Below are 13,600 nucleotides of genomic sequence, written 5' to 3' on the forward strand. Positions count from 1 at the left end.
ACAGTTTAGGCCGTTCCACATGCTCCTTTGAAAAATCAACTATGTGGCTTTCACCTTATATTTTCATGAAAAGCTCTGTGACAAGCTAGAAATACTAATTTGTTTAATCACAGTTCATGTTCCTACAGCTTATAGCAAGCAAATCCTTTTAACCGAAAATTCCTCCCTCCCTCACAAAACAAAGTATATTTGGAAAAATCTGTTACAGGTGAAACTGGAATTTTTATTCCTCCTATTCCAAAAGCACAGATCTTTTTTTCAGTCTACTCAACACAGTATGCTACAATATAGGGCTGAATGACTGAATATACGTGCAACAGAATTGAAGAAATTCAAATGCAGAAAATAAGTTTATGGCTAGAAGAGAACTTGGTAGAGGTGTGCACGTGCACAAATACAACACTGAAGTATTCAGAGAACTCTGCATTCATGCAACTGTGTCCTCTTACATCCGTATTAGAAATCAAGGGCTTTCAGTAAATTAATTCAGGATAGCTGCAAATGTTTAGGCTGATCCTTCTTCTTTTCAACAGTACAGAGTGCTCGCATGCCTCGGCATATCAAACACTGCTCAGAGGAAAGGAACAAAATGAAAAATGAAGAATCATTTTTGTCTAATCTTTAAGAAATATGATTAAAGAGATACAAGATGCAGAGTTCTGCAACTGAACATGAAGAACTGACTAAGAAAATCACATGATCAAAATACAAATCTGTAAGCAATTTGTGGCAGACATTTTCTGAAGCACTCTTCTCCACTTTATTTTAATTGGATACATYGCTGACTCTTGGGCCCCAGCACATATTCCCCAAGCAAGCAGTTGCAGCTGGCTGTGCGACTGTCCCCCCTCGCAGCATACCTCAGTCCTTACAGGCTGCCTGTTGCCACCTGAGAGATGGCAGGGTACGCCTGAAGGGAAATATCTGCCTGTAAAACCACAGGCCCACATTTCGGTCCTGCCTGTCCATAATCTTAGCACAGACTTCACAGACTGTCTGAAAAGATATGCCACAGGCAGAGGGCAAGAGGCACAAGTTCCCTTCTGCCATCTCCATTGCTACAGCAACACTGGCAGCAAGTTGCAATGGTCGGCTACGAGCAGGAAGACCTAAAATCCTCACAGCTACATTTTTTTTTGAAGGTTAATTGTCAGAAATATTTTTTTTCTGCAGATTTTGCTGAGAAGAGCTTCACTTCAAAACTTGTAGAGGAGCTCCTATTTGCTGACCGTGGTCTTCCTCCTTCTCTCTCCCGCCCAGCAGTTCCACTCTGTACAGTCTTTTGTTTCCAAATCCAAAGATACTCCAGCTCCTACTTATGCTGCTTGTCCTTACCCCTCACACCGCTCTCTTTTCTTTCAATCCTGACCTCTTCTGTTCAACCACTTGGAGCTTTAGAAAGGTTTGTATTATCACACTGCCAAGGAACAATTTATAATCATGGCACTTAAACAACTAATTATCAGATTTTGACATGTATATATTTTACAGAAGAGCTTTTTTATGAAAGAAAAGCTCTCAGCACTTAGGAGCAATATTGAGAGCTGCAAGACATAACAGCTGGAAGCAACCATATTAGTGCTAGCAAAGCTAGGGAGCTAATAACTCAAGAGTGCAGAGATTTACCCACTTTGGTCACTGATAACTGCAAGTGCAGATGTTAGAGTTCTCTAGCACAGCCTGCAGCAACACAAGGCTTCCAAGCAGAGAAGCAGAATGTGAAGATTACCGCTTTCAACGTTTCATCGAAGAAACGCCATCAGTAGTCTGCACTGGTCAAATTTGGCTGTTTATGCAGATATGGAATATGTGGCCCTAAAATCCCTGGCAGGAAGCCAAGACAGACCTGAGTATTTGGACACTCCCCTAATGTTCTATTACATATAAGCTACGGCCCTGGAAGACATCCAATAACCTGTGCTGAAATGGAATAACACTTTTTTCCTTTTTGCTGATCTGGAACATCTGCATCATATACCAATGCAGGAATACATAAACCAGCAAAGATATTAGTATGTGACTTAATAAGGTACTTATACAAGACACTTGCTGATACATACACTTCTTAAAGCAAAGATATGCAAAAGTAGGAATAGACTTTTCGGAGTTTTTTTTTTTTGGGGGGGGGGTTAACTTCCTTTTGGCAAAAAAAAAAAAAAAAAGTGTTCCCTATGGAATTAAAATCTCTTTTCTTCCACATCACCACAAGCTGCTGGCTGTTTCAACTGCTTTCAAAAGCAAGTGCCTGTGCAACTGTGAAAGACGAACTGTTGTTAATGTGTTCACTCTTGAACAGTCATTAGAAAGTACGCATATATAACATTTTCAAAGCACGTAAGTACAGGATGTATTCCTGTCCAAAAGAGGAATTAAAAATCCGTCAGGTCTTCAATTACCCAGATCTCTAATCATGGAAACATTATCTAGATGTAGCCGTGTTGCCTAAATCTTTCCAAATCAATACTCTGTGTATCAAGTTATGGCTGTGTCCATGCAGCGTAGGCTGAGCTCCCCATGGCGTCCTAACTCAGTTTAACAAGCYATCAATCAAAGGCAGATATTTAGAGGAAGCAAAACTGATTGGTTGCAGAGGGATTTCTGGACATTTTAACTGATACCCACTGAAAATACATGAGAAGGATTTCAAACTCAGAAAAAATGGCCTGACAAAAGCTCTGACAGATATATAATGCCATGACAGAAATACTACACATTATGTCATATCTAATAACCCACTTGTGCCACATTACACAGCTGTTTTTGTTACACTGTGGTGCCAAACACAGTCCCCTCTCTCTTTCCCTCTCCCTCACTCTACTTTAACAAAGAACAAAACTACAGCAGCAGCTTTGCGGRCACCAGCTCTCTGCAGCACCCAGGTCTCGCCCTACACGCCAGTCACAGAGATGAGGGAAGCGGTCTCCTTGAGAGGGAAAGGAAACTTTGGAGTCGCTTGCCCAAACTCGTTAAGAAAGAGCCCAATTCCCCCAGGCCTACGTGGGATAATGAGCAGCGACCACGGGGGGAGCTTTCGGCGCGCAGGCCAGCCGGTGGGATCAGGCACAAAGGTTCTGCACRTTGCAGACGGTCTCTGCGCAGAGGTCTGAAAGAAAAATCAGCCACAGAATGGATGCAGCCAGCACCACTACGCCGTTCCGAATCTGTAAGGCTCCCACAGCCAATAAATTTTATGGAAAAAGTCATAAAAGTCAGATAGCAAAAAGAAATACATAGCATAAAAGTTGCAAACTTCTAGGCAGCTTGTAAAAAAAGTGGTAATGCAGAAGGGAAATGGTAAACACACTAACAAGAGTTCATCAGTCTTAATAAATAGGACAGGGTCACACAGGTTTGCTTCTGGAACCCATAAAGGTCCCCTAGTATCTAATTATTTCTGAAAAAAAGTCTGAGCTTTTATTCCCTTCTATTCCTTGACAGATTAGCTCATTCTTCATTAGATACCATTTCAAAATGAAATCTACTCCTTTCAAGAAGCTAAGGTTTGTTTCTTATTGACATGATGCAATACTACGTACCACACGTTCTTCCAAGGGAAGACTCCTAAGCAATATTAAACACCACACCCTAACGGAAGTTACACGAAGCATATTTCTTAGGAAAAGTACATAACAAAATCAGCCATGGCATTGGGCCATAAAGTAGCTCTAGATCTCGAAGAATGCGTCGGATTAAAATCAACAGCTTTCRCTTCTGAATTCCTACCTTACTGCAAACCACAAAAACATCTTTTCTATCACATTACCAGAGGAGAGAGACAGGATTGTACTGTCACCTTTGCAAGGAGGCAATCATCCTCCTCACTAGGCAGATTTTTAGTTCATTGGGCCTGACATAAAATTGTTAAGTGCTGCTCGTTCACGTCTTTGCGAACAATGATTTTGTAGTGTTGCTCAAGTTGGCAACTTCAAAAACCAGAAGTAACAAACGCTACCTTTGTGACCAGCAAAAACTACRAACAAAGCTCTGTAACTGCAGGATACTGAGGTAAGCAAATGCCTTGTAAGGGGTAATAAAAATAGCACTTTGTGCTGACTGCGGTGCTAATTAGAACCTGATTTRCCTACTTAGAAGTCATAATTGAGCAGCAACCCACGCCACCAAGACTTCCAGGCTGGATTCACTTTTCAGGAACTAATGCACTGACCTCAGCAGCTGAAAAAAGAAATGGTGAGCGGGGGTAGAAGGTCTGACTGCGTAGGGTGGCACGCTGACCATATTCCAGCCTGCGTTCAGTGAGGTGCCTCGATGCTGCGGGGCCACTGCAAAGGCAGGCTGGCCACCACGGCTGCCCCGGGCCCTACCTGGGAGCATCAGAAAGCACCGYGTAATTCAGTAATTCCTTCCCAGAGTGTCTTTTCCTCCTCCCTTCCTTTCCCTCCTTACTTTTTTCCCTTTCCAATCCCATGGTTTCCTTCTTCTAAGCTACGAAGCTACTGTTTGTTCTACAGCAGCGTCCCTTGTAAATTCAATCTGAAACACGGCAGGCGATTACCACCTAAGACATAACATTTGCAAAAGATTTATGTTCATTAAAAACATATCAAAACAAAATAAACCAGACAGACGGACATCTTTTCATAAGCAAAAATGTAAATACCAACAACTCCCAAGTTCTGCACTGGATACACAGCGCAGCACGTCACGTGTGTCCCRGAGAGGGCACCCATCATTACAAAACCCAGAGGGAAAAATCAAACCTCCTCCTCTCCTCACTTCAAGAAAGTAGCTGATGTAGCCTCAAATAAATGATGCATCTCTTATGTCCTTACTATGTTATCTCAGCTATACAGTCGGTGCCCCTCAGGTATTACTTAAACCCCCTTGGGCTGTTGTCTAAATTGAAATGTTGTATTTCAGTACTATTAAAAAAATACAACATGGAGTCATGACAGGATCTTGCGCTCCTCGTTTTTTTCTTAGGAAAAACTATTCTTGTACCTGTTTGGGAAGCCCCAAGCCCTACTCTCTTCTTTATTTGATATGAAAGTCCATGCAGGGTGCCCTATGGTCATATTCCACATACAACTATAAAAGGAGTAATTTGCATCATCRTATTTTTGTACATCAGCAAAATCCCGTGTAATTTGCCCAATATTAAAGAAATAGGACCRGGAATACTGCCTTACAAACATGACAATTCTGGACTACCGGACACATCTGATCACTTTTGAGGTATTTCAGGAGAAGAAATTTCTCAAACTAAATACAGTTTATCAAGTTATATCTATTGAATTATAATGACAAATAATTACAGTTCTCTGGCTTCCCCGAGGAAGGCCACTTCAGTACGTTAACAACCGCGTGTTCTGCAGGCCGGCTCGAACGTTTGGCGCATCACCCAAAAAGCGTGTCAAGAGACAGCCAACGAAAGAAACCCCAGAGCTGCAAAAGCCCTTCGGCTGCCACAYGCCTGCCGCGTGGCTCCCTGGGCTCCGCCGCCGCGGGCGGCRGGCGGCTCGTCAGCGCCACGCGGAGAACGAAGACGGTGTTTMTATGAGGGCATTAGAAGAAGGCCCTCCTGTGTCGGGCTTAAGATGACAAAATGTCAACTTCAATCATCCGACAGGCTTTGGTCTCCCTCTGTAACCTCTTTCTTTCTGGCTGCTCTTTTTTTTTTATATACACATATGACACTAACAGAAAAATAAATTGAAAAGAGCACTGAGGCAGAGTGTATTTCACGCACTGGTGCCAATGTTTCATATCTCATGAACCTCGGGAAAACAATTCGTCGAACTAATTAGTTTACAGTGTTTAAGCAGCTTGTTTCCCGTCTTTAATCTTCTTTATGTAATACTGCGAACAAAGCCATATTATCTTCTGATTTTTTCTTATACARTTTAACAAATATAATCTTTTTCTTCTAGAGATTACTTCATTTAGACATCAAACTACCCCACTCCCCTCATTTCTTTTTCTTGAGGAGAACGATATAAACAGCACCATTTCTTTAAGATCTCCAAGATTAACTTATTTTCTTCTTTTTTTTGTAAACCTAAAAACCAAACTATAATCAAAACCCAGTTTATTTAATTTCTATTTCTCATTTTTAGCTAGCTCGCAGAACGCAATGTTGTTTACCCTTCTCTGAAAAATAAAAGGACCACTTCTCTCCCTGCGGGGCCTTCGTAATCAAAGAACATCCTTTCACTTCCAGTATCTGTTCAACTTGTTACACTAAGTAACTGGAAAGGCTAATAATAACTAGTTAAAAATAAGCCAAACTAACATTCAAATCTGAAACAGGTTTATTTATTTATTGTTTTTTTACTCTCATCAGCAAACCGAACCACCCATGTTTGGAAGCCTGGCAGGGCTTAGCATCCTGCTTGCTTCAGAGCAGCATGGTGAGCACCTCCACAGCTGACTCAGTCTCAAGAGCTGAGCACCAGCGCAGCCTACTTTGCACTGGCCTCCAAAAGCACTAGCACCAGAGGTAAGTCCTTCAAAGAGCTTGATCCAGGAGGCACACTGTAAAACACCCTGAGGGAGGGCACGATGTTATGCTCTCCCCCGGTCCTTCTGCCTCTCCATCTTCCCATGCCATAAGCAAAACAGGCAGACCAGAACTGCGGGCATGCTGAAGCCGACCTGCRTCAAGGCAGGCAGCTAACTTCAACCAGCGCGGAAGGTGGGTTAAATGAATCTGTACGGAAAGAGATCAGATCTGTCCGGGCACCTTGCTAGAGTTTCAAACTGCAAGCTGGGGACAAGAGCTTTTTAGTGGACTCCAGCCAGGGTCACGGGAGGGTTGTCTTTTATTGCAACATGTACAGCCAAGATTGGGCTCTCCCCAGAACACAGTTGTAGCTACTTTTTTTAAAGCATGCGATGAGGCGAAAGAGCTTAATACTTGCTTTTCATACGCTAGTCTAGTGATATAATCACCAGGAATAATCCTTGTCTTCAGTATTATTTCTGGTTTTATCCAAAGGCTGTTTGATGTAAAATGCACAAATCGTTCTGGAAACACGGAACAGAACACAGGACTTTTTGTCCTCTGACCAGAATATCCTCACCACCAGGTACCAGGGGGGAAATCCCTTGTACCTATTCCGAGCTACTACTTCTAAGAAAGATATCAGGTGTCTCTCAGTGTTTAACTGAGCCTTTTCCTTGGTATCTCTCTCCTGATGAGGCTTCATTTGCCAATATTGATCAAGTACTCAACTTAGACATTTATTAGCCTATTTCATGCACATTGCTAAAGAAAGTCCATGCTGTCAGCATTATTTTCCTTTCTGATCCTTTGCTTGCTTTAGAACTGTTTACTGTCCCCACATGCTTATTTACATTGAAGTTCATTTTGTCCTTACTTGTCAAACAGATTCATCGTAACTCTCAATTAGTGCAGAATAGGTAGCACCGCTGTGACTTTGCGGCCCCAGAACACCGGCACGAGCTCTCTCCCGCGGTGCTCAGGGGACTTCTCCGTTCTCCCCCAAGGTCAGTGCCTGTAACTCCTCTGAGMGCTAGCAGGTACGCAGGCTGTTTAACTAAAGATGTCTGAAATCTTACAGCTACTCAGAAATTTAATAGCAACTGCAGACAGCTTGCATATTTCTGAATGCGTGAAAGGTTACACATAAAACTTTGTAAATGAGTGAAAAAGCATAAGAAATATTAGTACAGTATTAACTTTCATTAACCTTCAATTTACATCCTAAACCACCGGATTAAAACTTTACAGATTGAAGTTTGGCTTAAAAATACATTCTTTAAGAATACACGCAATCCCAGAGCTGTCTAATGTTAAACATACACATTTTTCTCTTCTATTTACAGACTTTTCTACTCAATAGACTTGTACTAGTAAACAGACCAGGAGAAATGGAAAACGAGAAGTGAAAAAGATACATAAATCTTTAATTTTTTATTCACAAGATAATTCTGCACACCCCTCAATTGCCGTCCTCTTCTTATGGATTTGTTTTAGACTGGTTTAATAAAGTTTGGAGAGGAATGAATGGAGAATGTCTGATTCTTCCCCATTTCCTTTCTCTCACAGAAGTCAAAAAGCATATATATTTTTCAACTTAATATTTGGTAATACTTCAAGTAGAACTACTTCTGTTCTTACTATAACCGTCAATATATTCCAACATTCTCCACAATGTTTTAACTATTAGTTCATGAGTAAACGGAAGAGTTTGCTCCCCATTGTAGTGCCTAAAGGATATGCATGTCCATCAGGTCTTATGAAACTTACACAGAACAGATGCATTATTTTTCTGTTGGATCCACATGCTAGTCTGTCTTCAGGGTGTTACACTATAGTAACTCATTTATTCCGTCTGCATGCAGTAGCAGGATGATCAGCACCATCTGATACTTAAAAGCGACCTTGGTAACAAAAGCATTTGTGACCGCTGGGAGCTGCTGCAACATGTGAGGTTTAGATGCTTGAAATACTTAACAGAATGAACTGCATCAGCTAAGACTGGAAGAGACCAGTTTGACAAGGTGGTTTTTTTTTCTGGTCAGCAGGAAAATTCATTTTCCAGCAGAAAAGCCATGTCTCCATAGGCTCATCTTCAGAGATGAGTTTTCTGGCTTTTTGCTTTGTGAATTTTCCTAACCTATTAGCATGATTGACGAAAAATTATGAAGTGCCACATTTAAATGCATTAATGGAGACAAAGTATTCTTACACAATATTTCATGTTTTGTTTTATTTCTCATCTTCATCTTGTCACATTCCTGAGAAGTTTTTTTACTCAAGAGTGAATAGGTACACAGTTTACAGTGGCTAGAAAACATGTATCCAAATGTGGAAGAGCTAGCATGTTCTTCCTTCTCCTCACCTAAAGACCAAGAACTTCTCACCAACTTGCCACGTGACAGAAGTCTATCAAATGTTTGTTCCTACTATGCAATGTTCCTAAATGCAACTCTTCATCTTACCTACCTTGTGAGCATCCCCAAAAACCTCAATCAATATCTGGCTCACTTCCACGCTTTTTTCCCTCTAGCCAAAGCCTGGCTAGATTCCAGGTGTGTGATCTCTCACTATCTTCTCTTGGAGTTTCTTTCCACCTTCTGATTTTTTTTTTTCAAAGCGAAAATTGTACACTTGATGACTACTTACTCTGGCTGCACTTGTATAATAGTTCATAAACTATAGTGCATGCACGTCACCTGCAATTCTCCCAGGCCAGCATTCATTAGATAAAGCAGTCACTGTTAACACTTTCTCACTTGCCTAATAGTGGTCTGGTTCAAGACTGATGCCAGTAAGAATTACTAACAGAAACCTGGTAATAAAAGCTAAGTCCAAAAATTATATTCCAAAACCAGGAGTTATTGTAAGAGATCTATCCACTCATGGCTGTTTTATTTACTCTTACCAATGCATAGTGTTGGGAAATACAACATAAATTGAATGATGTAGAGCACAACTACCAGCAGGAGAGACTTCAGCCGCTGTTACACTTGGAGAATCAGCTTTTTAAAATCAAAAATTTTCCAAAAAGTAAAAAAAAAAAAAAAAAAAAAAAAAAGACACCCTCACACAGCTCTGTGCTACAGATGTTGTGTAATAGCTGCTTTTTCCCAAGGGAATTCTCACTCTCGTTTCACACACCAGCATACAAACACCTCCGCCTGAAAGGGTGCGTGGTACAAGCACAGCTTGCCCTTCACTGGAGCAAGCCTCCCCCAGGCACCGTGGGAACACTGCACATCAGCAGGAGAGGCTCCTGCCAAGGATTTCAGGTCTCAATGAGTTCTTATATAACTGAAGTTTTATGCACATATCAGTAAATCCCAGGCGCCAGTTGCACAGGCAACTAAACCCAGATCCTCAGGTACCATTAAAAAAAAAAAAAAAGAAAAGAAAAAAAGAAAGAAAGAAAAGAAAAAGGAAGGAAAGCAAAATGAGTAATTGAGAAACAACTGAGAAAGACTGCAAGGAACTACTTCTTGTCCTCTCCTGTTGTAGCCTTATCACAAAGCAATACCACTGGAGTTTGCACTCTGCATTTATAGGCATCAGACTGTTTATTACTCATCAAGTTGGTTCACAACAAGCTGTAGTCAAAGATGTTTGTTGAACACTAACAAGAATCTCTTATGAGTAAGAGTCTTTGGCTTACTGCAATTTTGTGTGAAAGAAAAAAAAATGTAGCACACTTTCCTCAAAGAAATAGCAAAGTAAAAAGTGTGCAAGAAGTTATTTAATCCGAACTTTCAAATTAAACTTCCTGTCTACTGCTGTTTGTAACCTAGCTATTACAGCCACATTTCAGCTTTTTATTTCATGTTTGAAAACCATTTGCTTTTTATTAATAGCACTCCTACAATAAAGCTTGTTTCTTCACAGGTATATTTTCATCTTTTAAAACATTATCAAATCCACTCCATCTACATGTTCAATAAAGCACCTTTTCTTTTCTACTGAGTCCCTTTGTTGAAAAACATTATCACAGAAAAAAAAAATCAGGACTTTATTCACATGTATAAGGGTTTGTAGCTCCAAAGCTCACTTCAAGTTCACTTCTCCAAAGCAGACAGCCTAAAAGACAGTAAATTAGACTAATTATGCTGATGCGAATTGTATTTCTGGCTGAGTTGATGCTCTGAGATTTTACACACTATTCCAAGTAAATAATGTCTCATACTCTTCCTATCTTTGTAGAAAGAAATCTGTTAGTTCATAACCCCAGTGCTGGTTAATGTAGGATTTAATGCATGAACCTGACCACTTTTACCAACTCATGTAGTAATTACTGTAGCTAAAATGATACTGCATGTCTCCGGAATAGAGGAAACATAAGCTAAAATGTTAAGAGACATAAAGAAGATTTCTCTAAAAGGATACTAACCAATTACATGTCAAACAGCCTCAAATTTGTATTCATGTGAACAAGAACAGATGCAATGCAAACAGAGATTTAGCATTTTCTTTACTTGAAATGGCTGGTAGTATAAATTTAACAGGTCTATTGCAGTAACTTGGGAACATTTTGCCATAATTCCTTACTTAGCCAGTAAGTCACAAGAACACTTGTATACGTAATGACTGTTAGTTATGGCTTTGGTTAATGATACCAATGATCAGAAATAATATTTCTATCTTAATCTACGAAGTAAACCTCATATTAATGAAATACATATTTAGATTTGGATGCACTTCTAGTGCATCTTGTATTAAAACTCCTTTTCCTCATAAAAGTGAATGTCAAATATATTTTGTAAACTTAACTAGGTTAACTAAACTGAGTTATGAGAGCAGGCACCCTGAAAGGTGCTAATTCAGTATGTAAGTATTTAAACAGAAAATTTTTCAAGTAATCATTTTGCAAATTTATTTTATAATATGCAATCTGTACCAACTGCAGACTTTTCTCCATTTTTTTCCCCTTCTTTCTTGAGCGCAACCAAAACAACTCAACCAATCAACCTGAATCTCTTCATATATGATCCTGCTGCTTCCTTGTTAATATACATCCTTTTGATTTACTGGGGTATTCTAATCTTTCACCTTCTTTACCTCGCAGTATGAATTGGAGTAATTCAGCTCGACTCCCAATATTCCGTCTCTCTCAGCATTCTACGTGATTGAATCCGAACCATGTCTCATACATGGCAGAGCGCTGACAAAGAATTTCATTTTCCAAAAGCACCTAATACAGAATATTCTGCTTGGAAATGAAATTGGGTTCTACATGTTCTAACTTAGGATAAGTTACCTTTCCAATTATCTAGACTATCTGACTCAAAGATATTCTAAAAGTACCAAAAAATATTTTGGCTTAGTATGAGTCAGCTTTGCAAATTTCCAGTTTTTGCATTTTTGTGTGTTTTACTATATGTCTGAGCAGTATATATACTGAAAAGATATTTCTTTTAGAAGCCAGTCCTGTACGTAGAAGGGAAAAAGGTGATGTTACATCTCAGCCATCATCAGTAGCAAGAAATAACTGGGCAAGTGTAACTTTAGCCATCGAAACACCTGTGCATTTTTACCATTTTTGTTGTCAAAGCACAGGTGCATTTGACAGCAGAAACTGGCTCTGAAACAAATTTAAACAAATTTGTTAACTTTGATAAATGACAAAAAGAAATTCATCTCTTCTCCATTCTTGGGCTGTACTGGCAAACCTAACGGAGGGGAGAACAGAAGCCCTCCAGTGAACTGCAAGAGCAGAGGTGTTTTTCTTTCTAATTGCAGCTGCACTTCTTAAACAAGCACAACTTAAAAAGCTGTGTGGAGAGGCAACAAGAGAGATGAAAAATGGTACAGCAGCAGCCACTGCATGCAAAAACGGTGGGTGATAAGGCCCAGCTGGTCAGCTGGCTCTCAAATTTGTAGCGTCCTTCCAGAACCTAACACAACTACTCCAACAACTCTGGGAAAAAAAAAAAAAAAAAAAAAAAAAAAGTATCTCAACTCTAACACAGGTACGGAGTTCTCCATGTGGTAAATTAATAAATTACCTGCTTGTTAATTACATCCTTCCACCACTCATCATCCCAAGTACCCCTACACTACCACAAGCATCATCTCATCGTGTGAAAAAGGAAGATTACATGATCACTATAATGATTATTTTCCAACAACAGCAACAAAAAGCTAGGTAAGTACTCTTATTTGAAACTACCAATGTGCAGAGAATCATAATTAATCTTCATGTAGCACTGCAAGCCCTCCTTAAGTGTCATCATAATTGCAGGTCCAAAACAGGAACCTCTTGGCTTTGCTTAATGACTCTCATATGCTTCTTTTCCAAGACAAGGCTCTGATCTGAGAGCACAGACATGAACAACATGAAGCAAATGCAAATTGGAGCAAGAGCAGGGCAGGTCCCAGTATCTTGCCTTGAGTAGAAAAAAAGGGTTAATCCTAAGTAGCTGTTTAGTGGACTATTAGAAATGGAGACAACCATGGAGACAAGGAGTAAAGAAAGGAAAGGGCCAGAGATCAGGGAAAGACAAGCATATTTCAATCTGTATTTGCCCTCACTTGCAACTGTTACTTTTATTCATTTGTTTGTTTACTACAGACAGAGTAATTTTGTTTTAATCTTTTACAATAAAATGCTCTTTAGCAAACTGATAAAGGCCAATAAAAGCTCTGTTTCCTTCCCCTTCTCCTTGAAGGTCTACTTTATCTACAGAACTGTTATCTGAAGTGAATTGCTGATAAGAAAAATTAAAGGGCTCAGCAGTAGAATGTGTGAAGTAATTGGAGCCCCAATTCCCACACCTCCTCTTTGTCTCCCAAAACCAACCCCTTCTGAGCATCAATCACAGCCCAGCTTGGAAACCACAGCTGGGGAGGAGGGAGGGAGGGAGACACCAGGACACAAGAGCATATGCAAGAGCATGTGTTTCTCTGATTTCAACCAATGCTGCTTTTCTTCACAGATATATTAAAATCTTCTGGAACAGAAAGTCCCCCAAAAGTCCAAGCTTGTTTTGGATCTACATGAGATAACCTCTACAAAGAGCCTCTCTTTGGTAAGACAACATACTAGTATGAAAGGATGGGAAAATATCCAGAAAGATTGTTACAAACTTATCTAGCCAAGGAACTTAAGTGATATAATTACAGATATAATCATAGAACTTGAGTATA

Source organism: Rhea americana, unplaced genomic scaffold (assembly GCF_003343005.1).
Source record: "Rhea americana isolate MKP2758 unplaced genomic scaffold, rheAme1 scaffold_22, whole genome shotgun sequence".
Classification (NCBI taxonomy): Eukaryota; Metazoa; Chordata; class Aves; order Rheiformes; family Rheidae; genus Rhea; species Rhea americana.